Raw genomic sequence first — 16,486 nt, forward strand, 5'->3', positions numbered from 1 at the left:
AACACCTATGATTTTTAAAAAAGAAGCCAAAAGCATACAATTGAAAAAAAAAAAAAGTATCTTCAACAAATGGTGTTGGTCCAACTGGATGTCTAAAATGTAAAAAATGCAAATAGATCCATACTTATCACACTGTACAAAACTCAAGCCCAAGTGCATGAAAGACCTCAACATAATACCAGACACACTAAATCTGTTAGAAGAAAAAGTGGGGAAGAGCTTTGAACTCATTGGCATAGGAGACAACTCCCTGAACAGAACACCAACACCTCAGATTCTAAGATCTACAATTAATAAATGGGACCTCACGAAACTGAAAAGCTTCTGTAAGGCAAAAGAAACAACAGCCTACATATTTGGAAAAGATCTTTACCAACCCTACATCCAATAGAGGGCTAATATCCAAAATATATAAAGAACTCAATAAACTAAACACCAAGAAAGCAAATAATCCAATAAAAATGGGGAACAGAGATAAACAGAGAATTCTCAAACAGAGGAGTCTTGAATGACTGAGAAACACTTAAAGAAAGGTTCAACATCCTTAGTCATCAGAGAAATGTAAATCAAAAAGACTCTGAGATTCAATCTTACACCCCTCAGAATGGCTAAGATCAAAAACTCAAGTGGCAGCACATGTTGGCGAGGATGTGGGAGAAGGAAACACTCTTCCATTGCTTGTGGGAGTGCAAACTTGTACAATCATTTTGGAAATCAATCTGGTAGTTTCTTAGAAAATCAGGAATAAGTCTACCTCAAGACCCACCTATACCACTCCTGGGCATATACCCAAAAGATGCCCCACCAATTGGGCTCAATTATACTCAAAGCAGCTTTATTTATAATAGCCAGAAACTAGAAACAACCCTGATGTCCCTCAACCAAAGAATGGATAAAAAAATATGTGGCACATTTACACATTGCGATACTACTCAGCTATTAAAAAAAAAAAAAAAGGAAATCATGAAATTTGTAGGCAAATGGATGGAACTAGATGATCATCCTGAGTGTGGTAACCCAGACCCAGAAAGACACACATGGTATGTACTCACTTATAAGTGTATTATAAACCATAAGGTACAGGATAACCATGCTACAATCCAGAGACACAAAGAAGCTAAGTAACAAAGTGGGTCCAAGGGAGGATACTAAATCTCACTGAGAAGGGGAAATAAATAGACATCATAGATAGATAGAGGGAGGAACTGGGTGGGAGAGGGGGTTGGGAAGGGAATAGGAAGAATGAAGTGTCCAGAGGACTGAGGGAGAGAGAACTGGGAAAGAAGATGTCTGAAATCAGTGTAGTGGGGGGAGGGCATCTCTGGTACAAGCTGGGAATCTAGAACAAGGGAAGCTCCCAGGAATCTATGAGGGTGACCCTAGCTAAGACTCTGGAAATGGTTACCTCCTGTAAACCGCATAAGACTTCCAATGGAGAGTGGGGTCAACAACCCAGCCACAAAACCTTTGATCCAAAATTTGTCCCAACTACAAGGAGCACAGGGATAGAGATGGAGCAGAAATTGAAGGAATGGCCAACCAATGACTAGCTCAACTTGAGATTCATCCCATGAGAGAGAGTCAATCCCTGACACTGTTAATGATACTTTACTATACTTGATGACAGGAGCCTAGTATAACTGTCCTTTGAGAGGCTTCACCCAGCAGCTGATGGAAACAGATGCAGAGACCCACAGCCAAACATAAGGCGGAACTTGGAGTATTATGTGGAAGAATGGAGATGAAGAATTTAAGGAGCCAGAGAGGTCAAGGACACAACAAGAAAACCTCCAGAATCAACTAACCTGGGCACATAGGAACTCACAGAATCTGAACCACCAATCAAAGAGCATTCGTGGGCATACCACGCATACATGTAAGAGATGTACAGCTTACTTCTCATGTGGCTCCCCTGACAGCAGGAGCAGGAGTTGTCTCTGACTGTTGCTGGCCTTTGGATCACTTTCCCATAACTTCAAAAAATAAAATAAAATAAAATAAACCTAGTTCTTCCTTAACTTGATATGCTAAGGCAGGCTTGACATCCATGGGGCGACTCCCCTTCTCTAAGGAGAAAGGGAGAGGGACATGGGTGAAGGCGAGGGGAAGGAAGGAGGAGGGCATGGGAAGAGAGGAGGGAGGAGAAGTTGTGATTGGAATGTAAAGTAAATTAATTAATAATTAATGAAAAAAAAGTACTCAGTTACAGACCAAGTCTTCAAACTTTCTTTCTCAACAACACCCTGTTTTTATCTGTCCGAACCCTCATTCCTCTAAAACTGTCCCTGGGTAAGTTTTTAAGCACCCTTTAAAGATGATGGGGTTTGACACAGAACTTTCCTTTCTTTTTTATTTTTTGCTATCTTTTTTTAACGCAATAATTTTCATATTACACCCTGATTGTTATACCCTGGCTTGCATCTTCCCATTTGCACCCTCCCTCCCTCTTCCATTCTATTCCCCTCCCCTAGATCTCTGACAGAAGGCGTCTTCCTCCTCCACCATAGGACCACACCTTATCAGGTCTCATCCAGATAGCCTGCTTGCCCTTCCTCTGTGTGCCCTGAGGGCTTCTCCGTCAAGGGGAAGTGATCATTTCTTGGGCAGTAGAGTTCATATCAGAGGTAGTACTATTCTGAACACAGAGTCTAGGTTCTCTGCATGATTTGTCCTTGGTCTGTGCACAAGTTTGTACAGGACTCTCTGTGCATAGATCCATTGGCCTTGATGGTCCCCCTGTGGGGTCTCTGAACCCTCTGGGTCCTTCTACCCTCCTACTTTTCCAGCACCTGTCCTGATCCTCTGCTGGGTGGAGTCTCTCTGAGGACATTTATGTGGGACTAATCACCACGTGTAAGTGAGTACATACCATGCTTGTCTTTCTGGGTCTGGGTTACCTCACTCAGTATGATTGTTTCTAGTTCCATCCATTTGCCTGCAAATGTCAAGGTTTCCTTATTTTTAATGACTGAGTACTATTCCATAGTATAAATGTACCACAATTTCTTTTTCCATTCTTTGGTTGAGGGACATCTAAGTTGTTTCCAGATTCAGGCTATTACAAATAAAGCTGCTACAAACATAGTTGTATGAACTGTGGGCCACTGAACTTGCTCCTCACTTCAGACTTAACATTGAGACAATGCTAAATATGACTTGAACAAGGATCATCAGTAGACATGTCCCAATACGGCACCCCTGAATAATACAGTGTATTGCTGACCTTCAGTTCAAAATGCTAGCAGTCTAGAAGATGTGACAAAGCAGAAATGTAAAGGCATCCAAAATCCATCATATAAAACTGAAGTTGTTTCGCACTCAAACTCTATCCCAAAGCCAAAATGCATGAGCTTTGGACCCAGAGAAATAGCGAGCTCCATCCAGGCTAACTACCAGAGTCTCCGGCCCGTTACAGTCTTTGAGAATTCACTCCAATAACTAAGCATGTTAACACCATGGACCTCCAGGCACAAAGCTTTCTAAGTTTGTTCTCTCTCACTCCAGCTCATATAGATGAACTTCTGAGATACTCTGGAAACCTCCCCCGCAGTGTATCCACAACCACATAGGAATAGGATCTACCCCAAACCGTGTGCAAACCAAGCTGCTCCACACACCCCCTCATAGCCCTGCTCTTGTTTTAGATTTCATCTTCACCCTTCTCTATTATAATTATACGCTTATACCCACCATTCTAAATGATCCTTTAAACTACTACTCTAAGCACTAAAAAAAAAAAAAAAAAAAAAAAAATAGTGGCTGATTCGTGTCTAACCTTAACATTTTGCAGTTTAGCATGGAATATGCGTACCTCCTCAAATAAGCATCAACCTGCCTTTTCAACCTTGTTGACTAACATTTCTACAGTGCCTGATGCTTTACTTAAATAGTACTAATAGTGCCACAGCACCATTTCTCTCTTCTGATTATGAGCCCAAGCAAGAGTATAGAGTGTGCTGGTTAGTTTTTATCAACGTGACACAAGCTAGAGTCATGTGCGAAAAAGGAACCTCAATTAAGAGAATGCCTCCATCAGATTGTCTAGTATGGAGGTGTGGGGGGCATTTTCTTGATCAGCTTCTGATGCAGAGTGCACAACCTATCATGGGCAGTGCTGGACCCTGGGCCCAGATGGACTGTATAAGAAATATGTTGAGCAAGCCACAGACAACAAGCCAGTGGGCAACATTCCTCCAGTCTCTACTTCACATCCCACCTCCAGGTCCATCCTTGAACTCCTGCCCTGACTGTCTTCAGTGAAGGACTATAAAATTTAAAAAGCAAAAACACAATCCAACCAAAACCTAAAGAAACAAAAAACACCTTTCCTCCCTAAGGCATTTGGGAGGTTGGGGCCTTGGTGTTTATCACAGCAATGGATAGCAAACTAGGACACAGATACTACCTAACACTGCTCCTTTTCTCTGGAACTTTATATATAATGTTCACTATCAATAAACACACGCTTATTGAGTTAAATTCTTTAACTTTTAAAGCTTATATTCAAATTATTTATAGAAGTTAACAGAGTAAATTCTCAGATCTGATATGAATGTTCTCAGAGGTCAAAATAGAGTGTTTCCCCCCTAGTCAACATAGTTCAGCCTAGGAGCAAAGGAAGGCCTATTATAAATAATTAAAATAGTCACATCAGAACAACTTTGCAAGACAATTCAATTCCAATTAGTAACATGGTTAGTATGGTGAGAATACAAAGTGAAAGAGTTGGTTCTACTTTGAATTTGATCTCAAAACTGCTGAGACTTCTATCAGCACAGAAATATTTAAACAATGGGTAGAGAATGATTGATAGAAAAATATGATTAAAACACAAGAGATCCCCTCCTCAGAAAGACTTATAAAGGGAGTTGAGCTTTGTCTAGTAACAAAGTTTCACTATTACTGAAAATGAGTATTTCTAAAATGGGATTTATGACTAGGATTTATTGCTAGAAACCAAAGAGAATTCAGTGATTTAAGAACAGAGGAAAAGACAGAGATCTGAAATAAACTTGAAAGAAATGTTTCATTCATCAAGATCATTAAATGCTTTGAAATCACAAGGGATGCTTCTGAACCATGAAATAAAAACCTCTGCTTTAGAACCTTCTTTAGTTGCAAAACCTCAAAGGAATGTGGTATGGCTCCATAGCTTCTGGTGTGTCAGCAGTGGTGCCACTGGAGGGGCCTGGCCTCAGGGGAGATGGCAGTGTTGCTGGATCAGTAACAGAGTCCAGTGGACATCATAAGAGACACTTGGCACAGCTCAAAGGCCTCAGTCAATATGGAGTACACCCTATCTTAGGCAATGAATTCACCAATGATTGTGATGCATGGATACTCAGCTATAGGCACCCAAAATGGCACAGGCAGTAATTGACACTGAATCCAGCCTGACAGGAACGGTGCATGTCCAGTGTAAACACCCCAAGCAAGGAGTCCCAGTACCTGGCTCACACTACACACACACACACAATGTAACTTTGCTTTTTCTAAATGTCATGTATTCAGGTCATTAAATATTCTTTGGTCATCACTGCAAAAGGATGTGCAATAGTGCATTAAATACTCTAATGAATGTATTCAGCGCAGATGTCCTGTGACTAATTCAGTGTTCTCATTCCTTTTGTCAATTATGAATATTTCACTTGGTATCAAAAGACTAAGACCAACAGCCATGTGTCTTTATAACAGCAATCTCTTAGAAGTGGAATACTGAGCCAAACAGTCCTTTCATTTATGCACCGATAGAAGTAAATGCCTAAGAAATATGAATGGAGTGGTTGAGAATGCTGACGTCACTACAGTTTAACACAATGTTAACTGCCAAAACCTCCTTATAACCTACTGATCTGCTTCCCCACCTTTTACTCTGCATTCCTGTTTAGTTTTCTCTGTGCCTTTGTTTATTGATTGCTTAACGTGTGTGTGCACATGTGTGCATGGATAAGTGTGAGTGCACATGCATTATGACGTGTGTGGAGGTCAGAGGTCATAAATTAGGCATTAATTGTCTCTTGTCACCTTTAAGGACCCATGGATGAGCTCAGCTCATCGTGTTTGCAGGAAATCACCTCTTCACCTGCTGAGACTTCTGCCACGTCTTCAGGTTATTTTCTCTGCGGGAACCTACACTCTCTTCCTCAATCCCTCACTTGAGATCTGGCATTCTGTTGAGTACAGAACATGAAATACTCTGAAACTTTTTTCTTGGAACTTAAAGAACAGTGTTTTCAAAAAGCTGTGATTTTCCTCTGAGTCTTTAAGTACTATTTTCTTTTTCTTGAACTACAGTATTTCCAAAGTAAGCTGTATATTGATTTTCACTCCTCTACTGATCCTTAAATAAAGGAATAGCTATCAAGACTCTTTTTGTGGTTTGCTATTGCAGTGTTCACAACAGGATCCTGGGCAATAGCTGAAGTCATTTATGATTGGCATGACAAGACAGAGGATGTGTGCTACTGGCATCTATGGGGTAGGTGTAGGGGATGTGAACAGATAACCTATCATGCATAGCACAGCCTGAACCTCAGAAGAAGTATACATCCCAGAATATCAATGGTGCAGAGCGTTGAGAACCCTCTCATTGAAGGGTTACTTATAGTCTTTGTTCTAGACAAGTTCATAACATTGAAATTAAGATGGTGCAGCTCAACAGAGAAAGGTGCTACTTATAATTTGATAGCACACTTTGTAGACCTTCTAGAGAATGGATATATAGAATATCATATTTCCATAACACTCAACATCAATAATTCTAGGATTTTACTAGAGTTTAATATATAGAATAGGGTCTGAAATGTCAGCACAGTGACAATGAGTTCATTCCTTGTGTCCTGATGAATTATTTGCTAGATATTATCACTGCCCTTCTAATCAGACATATCTATGACTTCTTCAAAAACCAATTTGGACTTTCTAAAGCAGTGGTTTTCAACATGAGTCATGATCCAATGGGAATCACAGATTAGATGTTTACATTACAATTCATAACAGCAGCAAAATTACAGCTACTAAGTAGCCACAAAATAAGTTTATGGTCAGTAGTCACCACAACATGAGGAACGGTATAAAAAGGTCAGAGCATAGGAAGGTTGACAACCACCGTCCTAGAGTAAGATAGTGGATTCTGCACAACATGGTGACTCACAAGAGTGAGAAAAACATAGAACAGATATTGTTCCAAAGAGAGCAGAGTTGGAAGGGTATCAAAAGCCACAATGATGGTAAAAGCACAGCAGAAATGTATGAATAAATAAAAGGACAGCACAGAAGAAAACAGAGAGTGTATTTTTAAAAAATGGCAGCACAGAAGAAAACAGAGCATGGTATGAAATTCCAGCTAGAGGGCAGGGAACAGAAGCCATATGTAAAAGTAGTTTGTTTTAATATCAGTAGTACTAAGAGCTAAGTCCTAAAAACTGCATTGCTCATTAAGACTTCCAAAAAGAACTGGAAGAGACATCTAAACTAACAAAAACATAGAAAACACAGCATAGAAACATGAGAAATGTGAAAAAACAAAACAACATCATGTCTGCAAGGTAAATTTTAATTCTTCAATACTAAAATCTAAAGACAATAAAATATCTGAAAGGCCAGAAGAAGAATTCAATAATAAACTTCTAAGACTAGCCACTGACTTAAAGAAGAAATAAACAAGCAAATGAATAAAAGAAGGAACCAAATTTGAGATATGGATTAAAAAAAATCAGAAGCATCAAATAAAAAGTTAACAATATGAGAATTTAACAAGAAAGTTTACATTAAAAAGTAATAAAACGCAGCATGGTATGGTGGTGCATGCCTGTAATCCCAGCATTCAGGAGGGAGAGGCAGATGAATTCTGAGTTCAAGGTCAGCCTGACCAACATAGTGAATTCTAGGACAGCCAGAACTATGTAGAGAGACTCTGTCTCAAAAGACTTGGAAGAAATTAAGTGGCAACAAACATTATTCTACACAACAAAGTTATATTTAGGAACTGAAATAGACAAAATGTCAATTTAAGACAAACACACACACACACACACACACACACACACACACACACACACACACACTAGTTCAAGATCACAAAGCCAGCATCATAGAACATAGTTGAAGGAATCCTAAACAAACAAATAAAAAAGATATTCTTAATCCCAAGAGTACAAGAATGAGTACACTTCATAGGAAGAACACGTAAACAAAGGAGAACTAGAGAAGAATTGTGCACAATTCAGAACACCACCGAACTCACACAAATAGAAGAGAACAAACCAATCAAGAAATAAGAAAGAAAGAAAGAAAGAACAGAGAAAAAAGAAAAACAAAAAAAGAAAAGAAAAAAAAAAGAAAGAAAGAAAGAAAGAAAGAAAGAAAGAAAGAAAGAAGGAAAGAAGGAAAGAGAAAAGACCTAGAGGGATCAGTAGATCTCTCACAGTAATAATCTTAAATGTAAATGATCATAACTCTAAAATTTAAAAGATTTACACTGGATGGACTGACTTCAAAGAATAACCAATTGCCTATTGACTATATGAAGCACGATTCACTGGGAAAGAGGCAGACTGAAAGTAAATATGTGGAAGTCACTATACCAAGCAAATGTAAGCAAAACAAGCCAAAAAGTTACACTTACAAGAAATCAGAAATATTTTTTTATATTTTATTTGAATACAGTGTGATAAAACTAGAATAAACAGCAAGAAAAACCACAGAAATTCTACACATAGTATAGACTACAAGATGTACTCTTGAATGACAGCCACTGAATAAACCAGAAACAAAATGTTAAAGCTTTTAGTATCAAATAAAAACAAATGTACAACTGAACAGAACCTCTGAAATAGTCATATTTAGAGAAAAGAAACAGTTAATGTTCACAAAAATATACGGATGTAGACTAAGAAAATATATGCAGAAATGGACACACATCTACAGGCACTTGACTTCAAATAAATTTGCCCAAAACCAATGCTGAGGGAAAGAGAGTATGCCCAGTGAACAGTTCACTGTAGAAGAATGAAACTAGACCATTATCTCTCACCTTGTGTAATTCAAATATAGAACAGTTCAGAACACAACAAGACATTAAAATAAATTCTGAAACTTCAAAACTGCTACTGGCTACATGTGGTGGTTTAACATGGGTGCCTCCAGCTTTTCCTCTCTAGCCTGACTCGGTCTTCCCAGGCAGCTGTGCTCCACCTGGCTCAGGGTCACCATGCCGGGACTGGTCATAATGGCGCTGAAGATTGTGGCCTGGTGGTGATGATGGCTGCAGCAGATGGACACAGTATTGAAGGTCTGGAACTACCTGATCAAGTCCTGCAAAAAGTTATCGTGTGCAAGACTAAGTGCACTGACATGGGGCTGCCAGACAACAGAGTGAGTGACAGATTTTGGGTGGTGGTTATAGAAGATGGCACATGATCACTGCCATTAGGAGCCCACCTTGTGCTAGTGTCTGTCACCTTGGAGAGAATCTGTCTGATCCTCACAGCGCCAGGCATACACCAGTAGGTTTTGTCTTCTTCGAAGAAGATCCTCAACTGTAGGCTATTCGGTCATGACATTAAAGGCAGGAATTGTTGTTATAAGGTGGCTGTGCGATGCAACAACCACCTGAAGATGCACACACCCTACAGGTGGGCTCGGTCTGATACCAGCATTAGGACAACAAGCTCTACCCCTCTGAGAATTACCTTCAGACTTATGAGGCAACTGGCCCTGATTCCAGCTCTATTTGTATTATTTCTGAAGTCCTCAAGGTTAATCTCAACACTCCTAATTGGTGACACAAAGATGAAAAAGGTATTGGGCTGCCCCAGGCACTATAGTGCACACAGGTAGGAAGGAGCAAGTGGAAACTCTGAAGAGCTTCCACCTGTCTGATCTTTCTGTAAAGGATATATATACCTGTCATCCCCACGTTGGGGGATGTATTTTTGTTTTTCAGTGGGGAAAACACCAGCAGCTTGAGAGTGGGTGACCCCAAGAGATAACTTCCTGAACAGAACACCAACAGCCCAGGCCTTAAGGTCAACAACTAATAAATGGGACCTCACGAGGCCGAGATGCTTCTGTAAGGCAGGAGAAACTGTCAAGAGAACAAAGCGACAGCCTACAGACTGGGAAAAGATCTTCACCAACCCTACATCTGACAAAGGTCTAATATACAAAATATGTAAAGAACTCAAGAAATTAAACACCACAAAACCAAATAACCCAATTGAGAACTGCAGCTCAGTATTAAACAGAATCCTCAACAGAGGAATAGCGAATGGCTGAGAAACACTTAAAGAAATGCTCAACCTCCTTAATCATCAGGGAACTGCAAATCAAAATGACTCTGAGACTCCATCTTACACCCATCAGAATGGCTAAGATCAAAAACTCAAGTGACTCCACATGCTGGCAAGGATGTGGAGAAAGAGGAACACTCCTTCATTGCTGGTGGGAAAGCAAACTAGTACAGCCACATTGGAAATCTATCTGACGCTCTCAAAAACTGGGAATAGAGCTTCCTCAAGACTCAGTTATTCCACTCCTTGGAATATACCCAGAAGATGCTCCAGCACACAACAAGAAAATTTGCTCAACCATGTTCATAGCAGCCTTATTCATAATAGCCAGAACATGGAAACAGCCTAAGTGCCCCTCAGTAGAAGAGTGGATAAAGAAACTGTGGTACATTTACACTATGGAATACTACTCAGCTATTAAAAACAAGGAAATCCCGAAATTTGTGGACAAATGGATGGAGCTAGAAATGATCATACTGAGTGAGTTAACCCAAAGGCAAAAAGACTCACATGGTATATACTCACTTATAAGTGGACACTAGCCCAAAAGGCATGTCCCATGAAAGTCTTCACTTACCAGGAGACTGGGATAGATGTGGGACTCTAGGTAAGACAAATATAGGAGATGGGGAAATAGAAGGACCCAGAGGCTCCTAGAAATGTACAAGAACATTGTGATGGGGGATCAGGGCCCAGGGGGCTCTACTCAAACTATTGCACTCACCAAGGACAATACAAGTAGTAAATATCAAATCCCTACTCTGATCTACCCAATGGACAGGACATTCTCCACAGTTATGTGGAGAGCAGGGACTGACTCGGACATGAACGCTGGTGCCCCATATTTGACCACCTCCTCTGGGTGGGGAGGCCTGAAGGCACTAAAAGAAAGAGTAAGCAGGCTGCCAAGATGAGATTTGATAGCCTATGACCATATAGAAGAGGAGGAGGTCCCCCTCAGTCACAGATCTAGGGGAGGAAAATAGGGTCAAAGCGGGAGGGAGGGAGGAATGGGAAGATACAAGTGATGGGATAATTGAGTTGTAATCGGAATAAATTAATAAAAGAGAAAATTTTTTGTTGAGAGAGAGAGAGAGAGAGAGAGAGAGTGACCCTGTATGTCAAAAGGTGAACTGATGGTTCTACCACACTGGCATGAGATTCATCAATGAATCCTTATTGCCAGCCACAGCCATTGTCTTTCTGGAAATAAATCTCTATTTTTTTTTTAACCCAATCAGGGCTGCATGCACCCTGAGCCAATGCAAGAGAAGTACCAGAGGTGTTTGGGAATATGAGTTATAAAGATTTTGCATAGGTAGTTTTCTAAAATAAATGAAATTCTGTATATAATTATAATGAGTGGTACCCCAGCTGGTACATTTCTCTAATTCTTGCCTTTAATATGGCTGAGTAAGGAAAGTTTAAAAGTCAACTTTAAAAAGCTGCCAACTGTTTTTTAACATTTATACTTTCTACAGGTATATTGTTTGAGGAGAAGTGGGAAAACAAATCACCATGTCCTGAATATGTTATGTGCTAACATGATCACAAATGATCTGCCTGTCAGCCCTGCTGAGTTTTCATTCATGGTTGTCTTTGTTTATTATAGAACCAGGGTTATGCTTAAATATAGAAATTATTTCATAAATTATGGGGATATTTTGTTCATAGACAATGCGTTTACATTTCATTCTGACTATTAAGGTATATTTATCTGTAATTTTCAACATTTCCAATTCTACAAGAGAATGGAATTTAAAAGAATATGGAATTTTCAGAAGAAATGACAAGAAATCATAAACACATTGTTAAAAGTTCACATCTGCTTTTCATAACAAAAAAAGATAAGCTAGTTTTCTTTAACAGTGAAACTACCTACTGGAGTAACATAAAGACAAGTTAACCCACTTGCAATTGTATGGTTTCTTTGTCAATAATAAATGTGAATGTCTTCCATACATTCATACATACATACATACATACATACATTAATACATACATACATACATGCACACACACACAGACACACACACATACACATACACACACACACAAATGGCTATTGGAAAGCCGAGGCAGGCTGGGACTTACTGAAAACAGTTTTAATACTTCAGGAAATAACCGTAAAAGCTGACAAAAGGGTTTGAAAGAAATTACAAAGTGTATGTCAAGGACCAGAAGTGGGAAGGTGAGACACCCTTCTTCATGCTTGGAAGCGTGAGTGGGAGAACACCTTTCTCAGCTACGTATCTAGCAATGGATTTATATTCAGAACACATAACTAATAAAAGAAGCACACATCCAACTCACAAATTATCCAATCAAAACTTTTGCCCCTGCTTACATCAATTAGGTTTCTCACTGGCTCCACTGACCCAAAAAATAATCAGATACTTAGGAATCCTAAAACACAGTGGAAACCCACTTGATACTACTTACAATTTACTAGAAACTTGCTTACATTTTACTATAGTCTTGTTCTTACTTGCTTAAATGAAGTGTTTCCTCTGGTCTCAGAAAAAAACTAATTTCCCAGAGGCAAAGTAGTGTTTCTGTTTTCATTATGTTATGTTTAAGACAATTACATATGCAATGAATATTTAATAGATGTAATATTTACAAGATGAATGAATAAACATATCAACTTCAACTTCTGTAGTAAACTACTATTTTAAGCCAGAAATACGCAGATAATGTTCTATAGGTTACTTATCACCATATTTTATTATTGTGCACCTATCTTATGAACGCCATGGAGAACAACTGAGTTAAATGTTGGTGTATAGATTAGAGAAGAAGAGAAAGAATCAAACTGTCAATAACTGAAAACCCATACCTTTCCATTTTAAGGTCTGTGATCTTTCTTCCTAGGTCATTCTAAATTATACACACTCACACACACACACACACACACACACACACACACATATATATATATTCAACAATATGGTGTAGAAACAAAGAGTACCTTATAAACAGATGACAGTGGCCTCTTGGTTACTTACATGAGATTATTTATGGGACTAATCATGGGATCCCAGAACAATAATAATCAGAATCTATTGGCAATTAGGTTCAAAATTCTACATTTTTAGTAGACTTCAAATATTATCCATATTAACTTTGGAGAAACAGTTAAGACTGCATTTTTGACTGCAAAGCAATTTTCCAAATTCTTTTTGGAGTTATTCAAAACTGTGGGGTACCTATCATTAGTAGACATTAATTAACTTAGTCTCCTAAGTGCCTTCATTATATAGACAATGTAGTATTGTTTCCTAATTGCAGCTTGGCATAAGGAAACTTGCTTCTGTCATAATTATGTTTGAAGTGTGTTGTGTGTGTTCATTGCTAGTCATGTGTATTAGTAACATATAAGACAATTATCACAGAGGATCATGGTCAAAACTACGTGAAATCCATCACTTTATAGGAAATGGAGGGAGCTCATCGGCAGCACGAGGTGTGAGGATTTGGGTTCTTGACCTCAGAAGCAAGTGATGTTTGTGGTGAATTGTGGCTGTATCCTACACAGATTTGACCCAGAACATCAAAGAGAGCTGGCTACTTTGTCAAGTCTACTTATAATTACTTATTATTTCAGATTTACTTTGTAAAAATGTAATATAGTCAGAAAAAATACAATATATCTGCACTGACTCTAATGCCAGAAAGAACAAAAGAGTTTGAGAGATACTTAGTTTCTTTTGGCAGAAAGCCAGGCCATTAACAGAAAGTGGGAATATAGGAGATAAACAACTAGATACATAGATGAGACAGGAAAACAGGATTTCAGTTCCTAAACCAAGAACAGGAAGAATGTGAACATGACATTTAGCAGGAAAAGAATTTGTTCCATCACTACTAGGATGAAAAAAAAATTGGAACTTTTATCAGAATATTAGAGATGGCTTTGAACCCAAATCTGAAAATGAGAAAGGTTTAAAATCAGATACACTATGAGTTACTTTGCAATGTGAGCTAATTATTTCACAAAAGAATGTAACCCAGGGAAAGAGCCAAGGACTGTCCAGGCAGCCATATTCAAACATGCATCATTATGAAAATATGAGTGAAAGTCACTGTGCACATTAAATACAAGAATGAGGAGATAATCTATTTTAAGTTTCATGAGCAAGACTTATTCATACCATAGATCATACACTTTCTTTCTCCAAAGGAGGAAAAAAAACTACGTAGAGGAAACTTGGTTAATATAAATAGATATAGAAGAATTCGGGTATGAACTTAGAGGAAGGAGAAGGAGCACCACAGTTACTGGAGGAAACCTTTCTGTGAGCTGCAGCTTTTAAAATAGGTTTGTTTAAGGAGTCAGTGTTGGAATCTATCTAAACCAGGACAGTGAAATGGAATGAGTTGTTTTAGAAACTCAACTCAATGTGGTGGTAAGGGAATAGCAATGTATAAACGTATAAGCTTCCCACCTGCATATTATATATAGTATAATTCACATATGTACAAATCAAACTTAGGAATTATAGTGAACATCTGTTCTCTAACGGAAAAGGCAATGCGGCAGTATTTCTAGGAGAACAGTCTATCTTGGCTTGTTAAGAAGACAACCAGAAGTTATCCTAAGTGTATCGCAAAGCCAGCAAGAATGCGACCCAGTAGTAAAGAACACAAATGCCACTACAAAGTCACACCTTGCAGTGACAAAGTCACACCTTGCAGTGACTCGGTCTTCCTTGTTTGTTTTCTCCTTGTTTTAATAGTAGGCAGTAAACATGCAAATATTTGTTCAGTGAATGAATAAAAGAGTAAGTGAAAGTTGATGCAAAAACAATGCATTCTTGGGAGGCAGAGGCAGGTGGGTCTTTGTGAGTTCAAGGCCAGCCTGGTCTACAAAGTGAGTCAAGGACAGCCAAGGCTACACAGAGAGACCCTGTCTCGAAAAAGCAAAAACAAAATCACAACGCATTTAATACACTTCAAAATACAAAGACAGGAGAACTGAAGACATAATCAGGAAACATGGCTTCGGTCTGGCTAGAATAATTGTAGCTGGTGGAATAATACAATGTCACCTAGATGTGAGGTTGCCTCTCACTGGATGCCTTGGGTCCCAAGTATATTGTTTTGTTTTGTATATGAAGTAATGGGACGCAACTGAGTGTTCCTCTAAAACAAGAGGAGACAAGAGCTAAACAGTAGGACAATTATTTGGTAGTGGGTAACTGGATGGGGTGGAAATCATGGGGATAAAAAAAGTTACTTTGAGGGACAAAAATGACACTTGGAATTCTCTTATCAGAATACTTCCTGCAACTAGTTTCCATTTTTTTCAGTCTAATTTAATGCTTGTGGTAAGTGTCTCAAATGTCAACAATGCTCAATTGCAGAATGGACAGCCCTATCTCCTGTCCCCTACTCCCTGTCCCTTTTCTTTGTCTGCCTCCCAACTTCTCTGGGTTTCCAGGGCTGTGTAGTGAACCACATCTGTCCACACAAAACATAGGGAAGGAACGATTAATCCTAGACTCATCTTTCAACTACCCTCTTTTTGGCTGGTAGAAAAATAGGTGGGTGGATAGGTGGCTATCTTCAACAACTCCTGGCAGAACTCTCATTTAGAAAGATGCTTGAAAATGGAAAAGAAATCAAGGCAGGTGCTTTTGCAGTTACATGAATCAAAGAAACTTTCCCCCTGTGTGTGAGCAGTGTCAATGTCTCATCCCTACAATGCAACTAAGCAGGTACTAGTAAGATGTCTTCGTGTCATCCTTGGATCACCTGAACTGGGTGCTACTTTACACTCCAGGTAGCAAGTGTCTGGTCTCAGAGTTAGATAGGAAGTGAGTAAGGAAGAGGGTGGGAAGGTGGGACTGGAAGGAGAGGAGGGAGGGAGTGCAAGTAGCATGCAAAGTAAATAAATAAATTTTAAAAAGAAACGAAAATAGCGCCTGCTGACAATCTGGGGAGTTAATGCTCCAAAAGTTCTCCACTGAGATGAAACAATCCATACAAAGTTAAGGATTTTTTATTATTTCCTCAGACACCAAACAAAATTATGTCAGTATACCATTTAACTTCTTGTTGCAGCCTGATTTACAGGTTGCATTTGGTCAATTTCACTGACATAAAGGGCAGTCAGAGGCCAACATGTTAGAATACAGGGTATAACACAGCAAGGCTGAGAGCAGGGGTGGAACACAGCAGAGCTGAGAGCA

At 39.1% G+C, this 16,486-nt stretch overlaps 1 protein-coding gene and 1 pseudogene across 1 annotated transcript in view; one reads left to right on the top strand and one right to left on the bottom strand.

Moving 5' to 3' along the window:
• Nucleotides 1–16,486, bottom strand: part of Cep128 (centrosomal protein 128) — a 362,133-nt gene that overhangs the window by 136,697 nt on the left and 208,950 nt on the right. The gene's annotated exons all lie outside the window — the stretch shown is intronic.
• On the top strand, nt 7,507–9,979 carry LOC127195399 (mitochondrial amidoxime reducing component 2-like; annotated as a pseudogene).

Source organism: Acomys russatus, chromosome 1 (assembly GCF_903995435.1).
Source record: "Acomys russatus chromosome 1, mAcoRus1.1, whole genome shotgun sequence".
Taxonomy (NCBI): domain Eukaryota; kingdom Metazoa; phylum Chordata; class Mammalia; order Rodentia; family Muridae; genus Acomys; species Acomys russatus.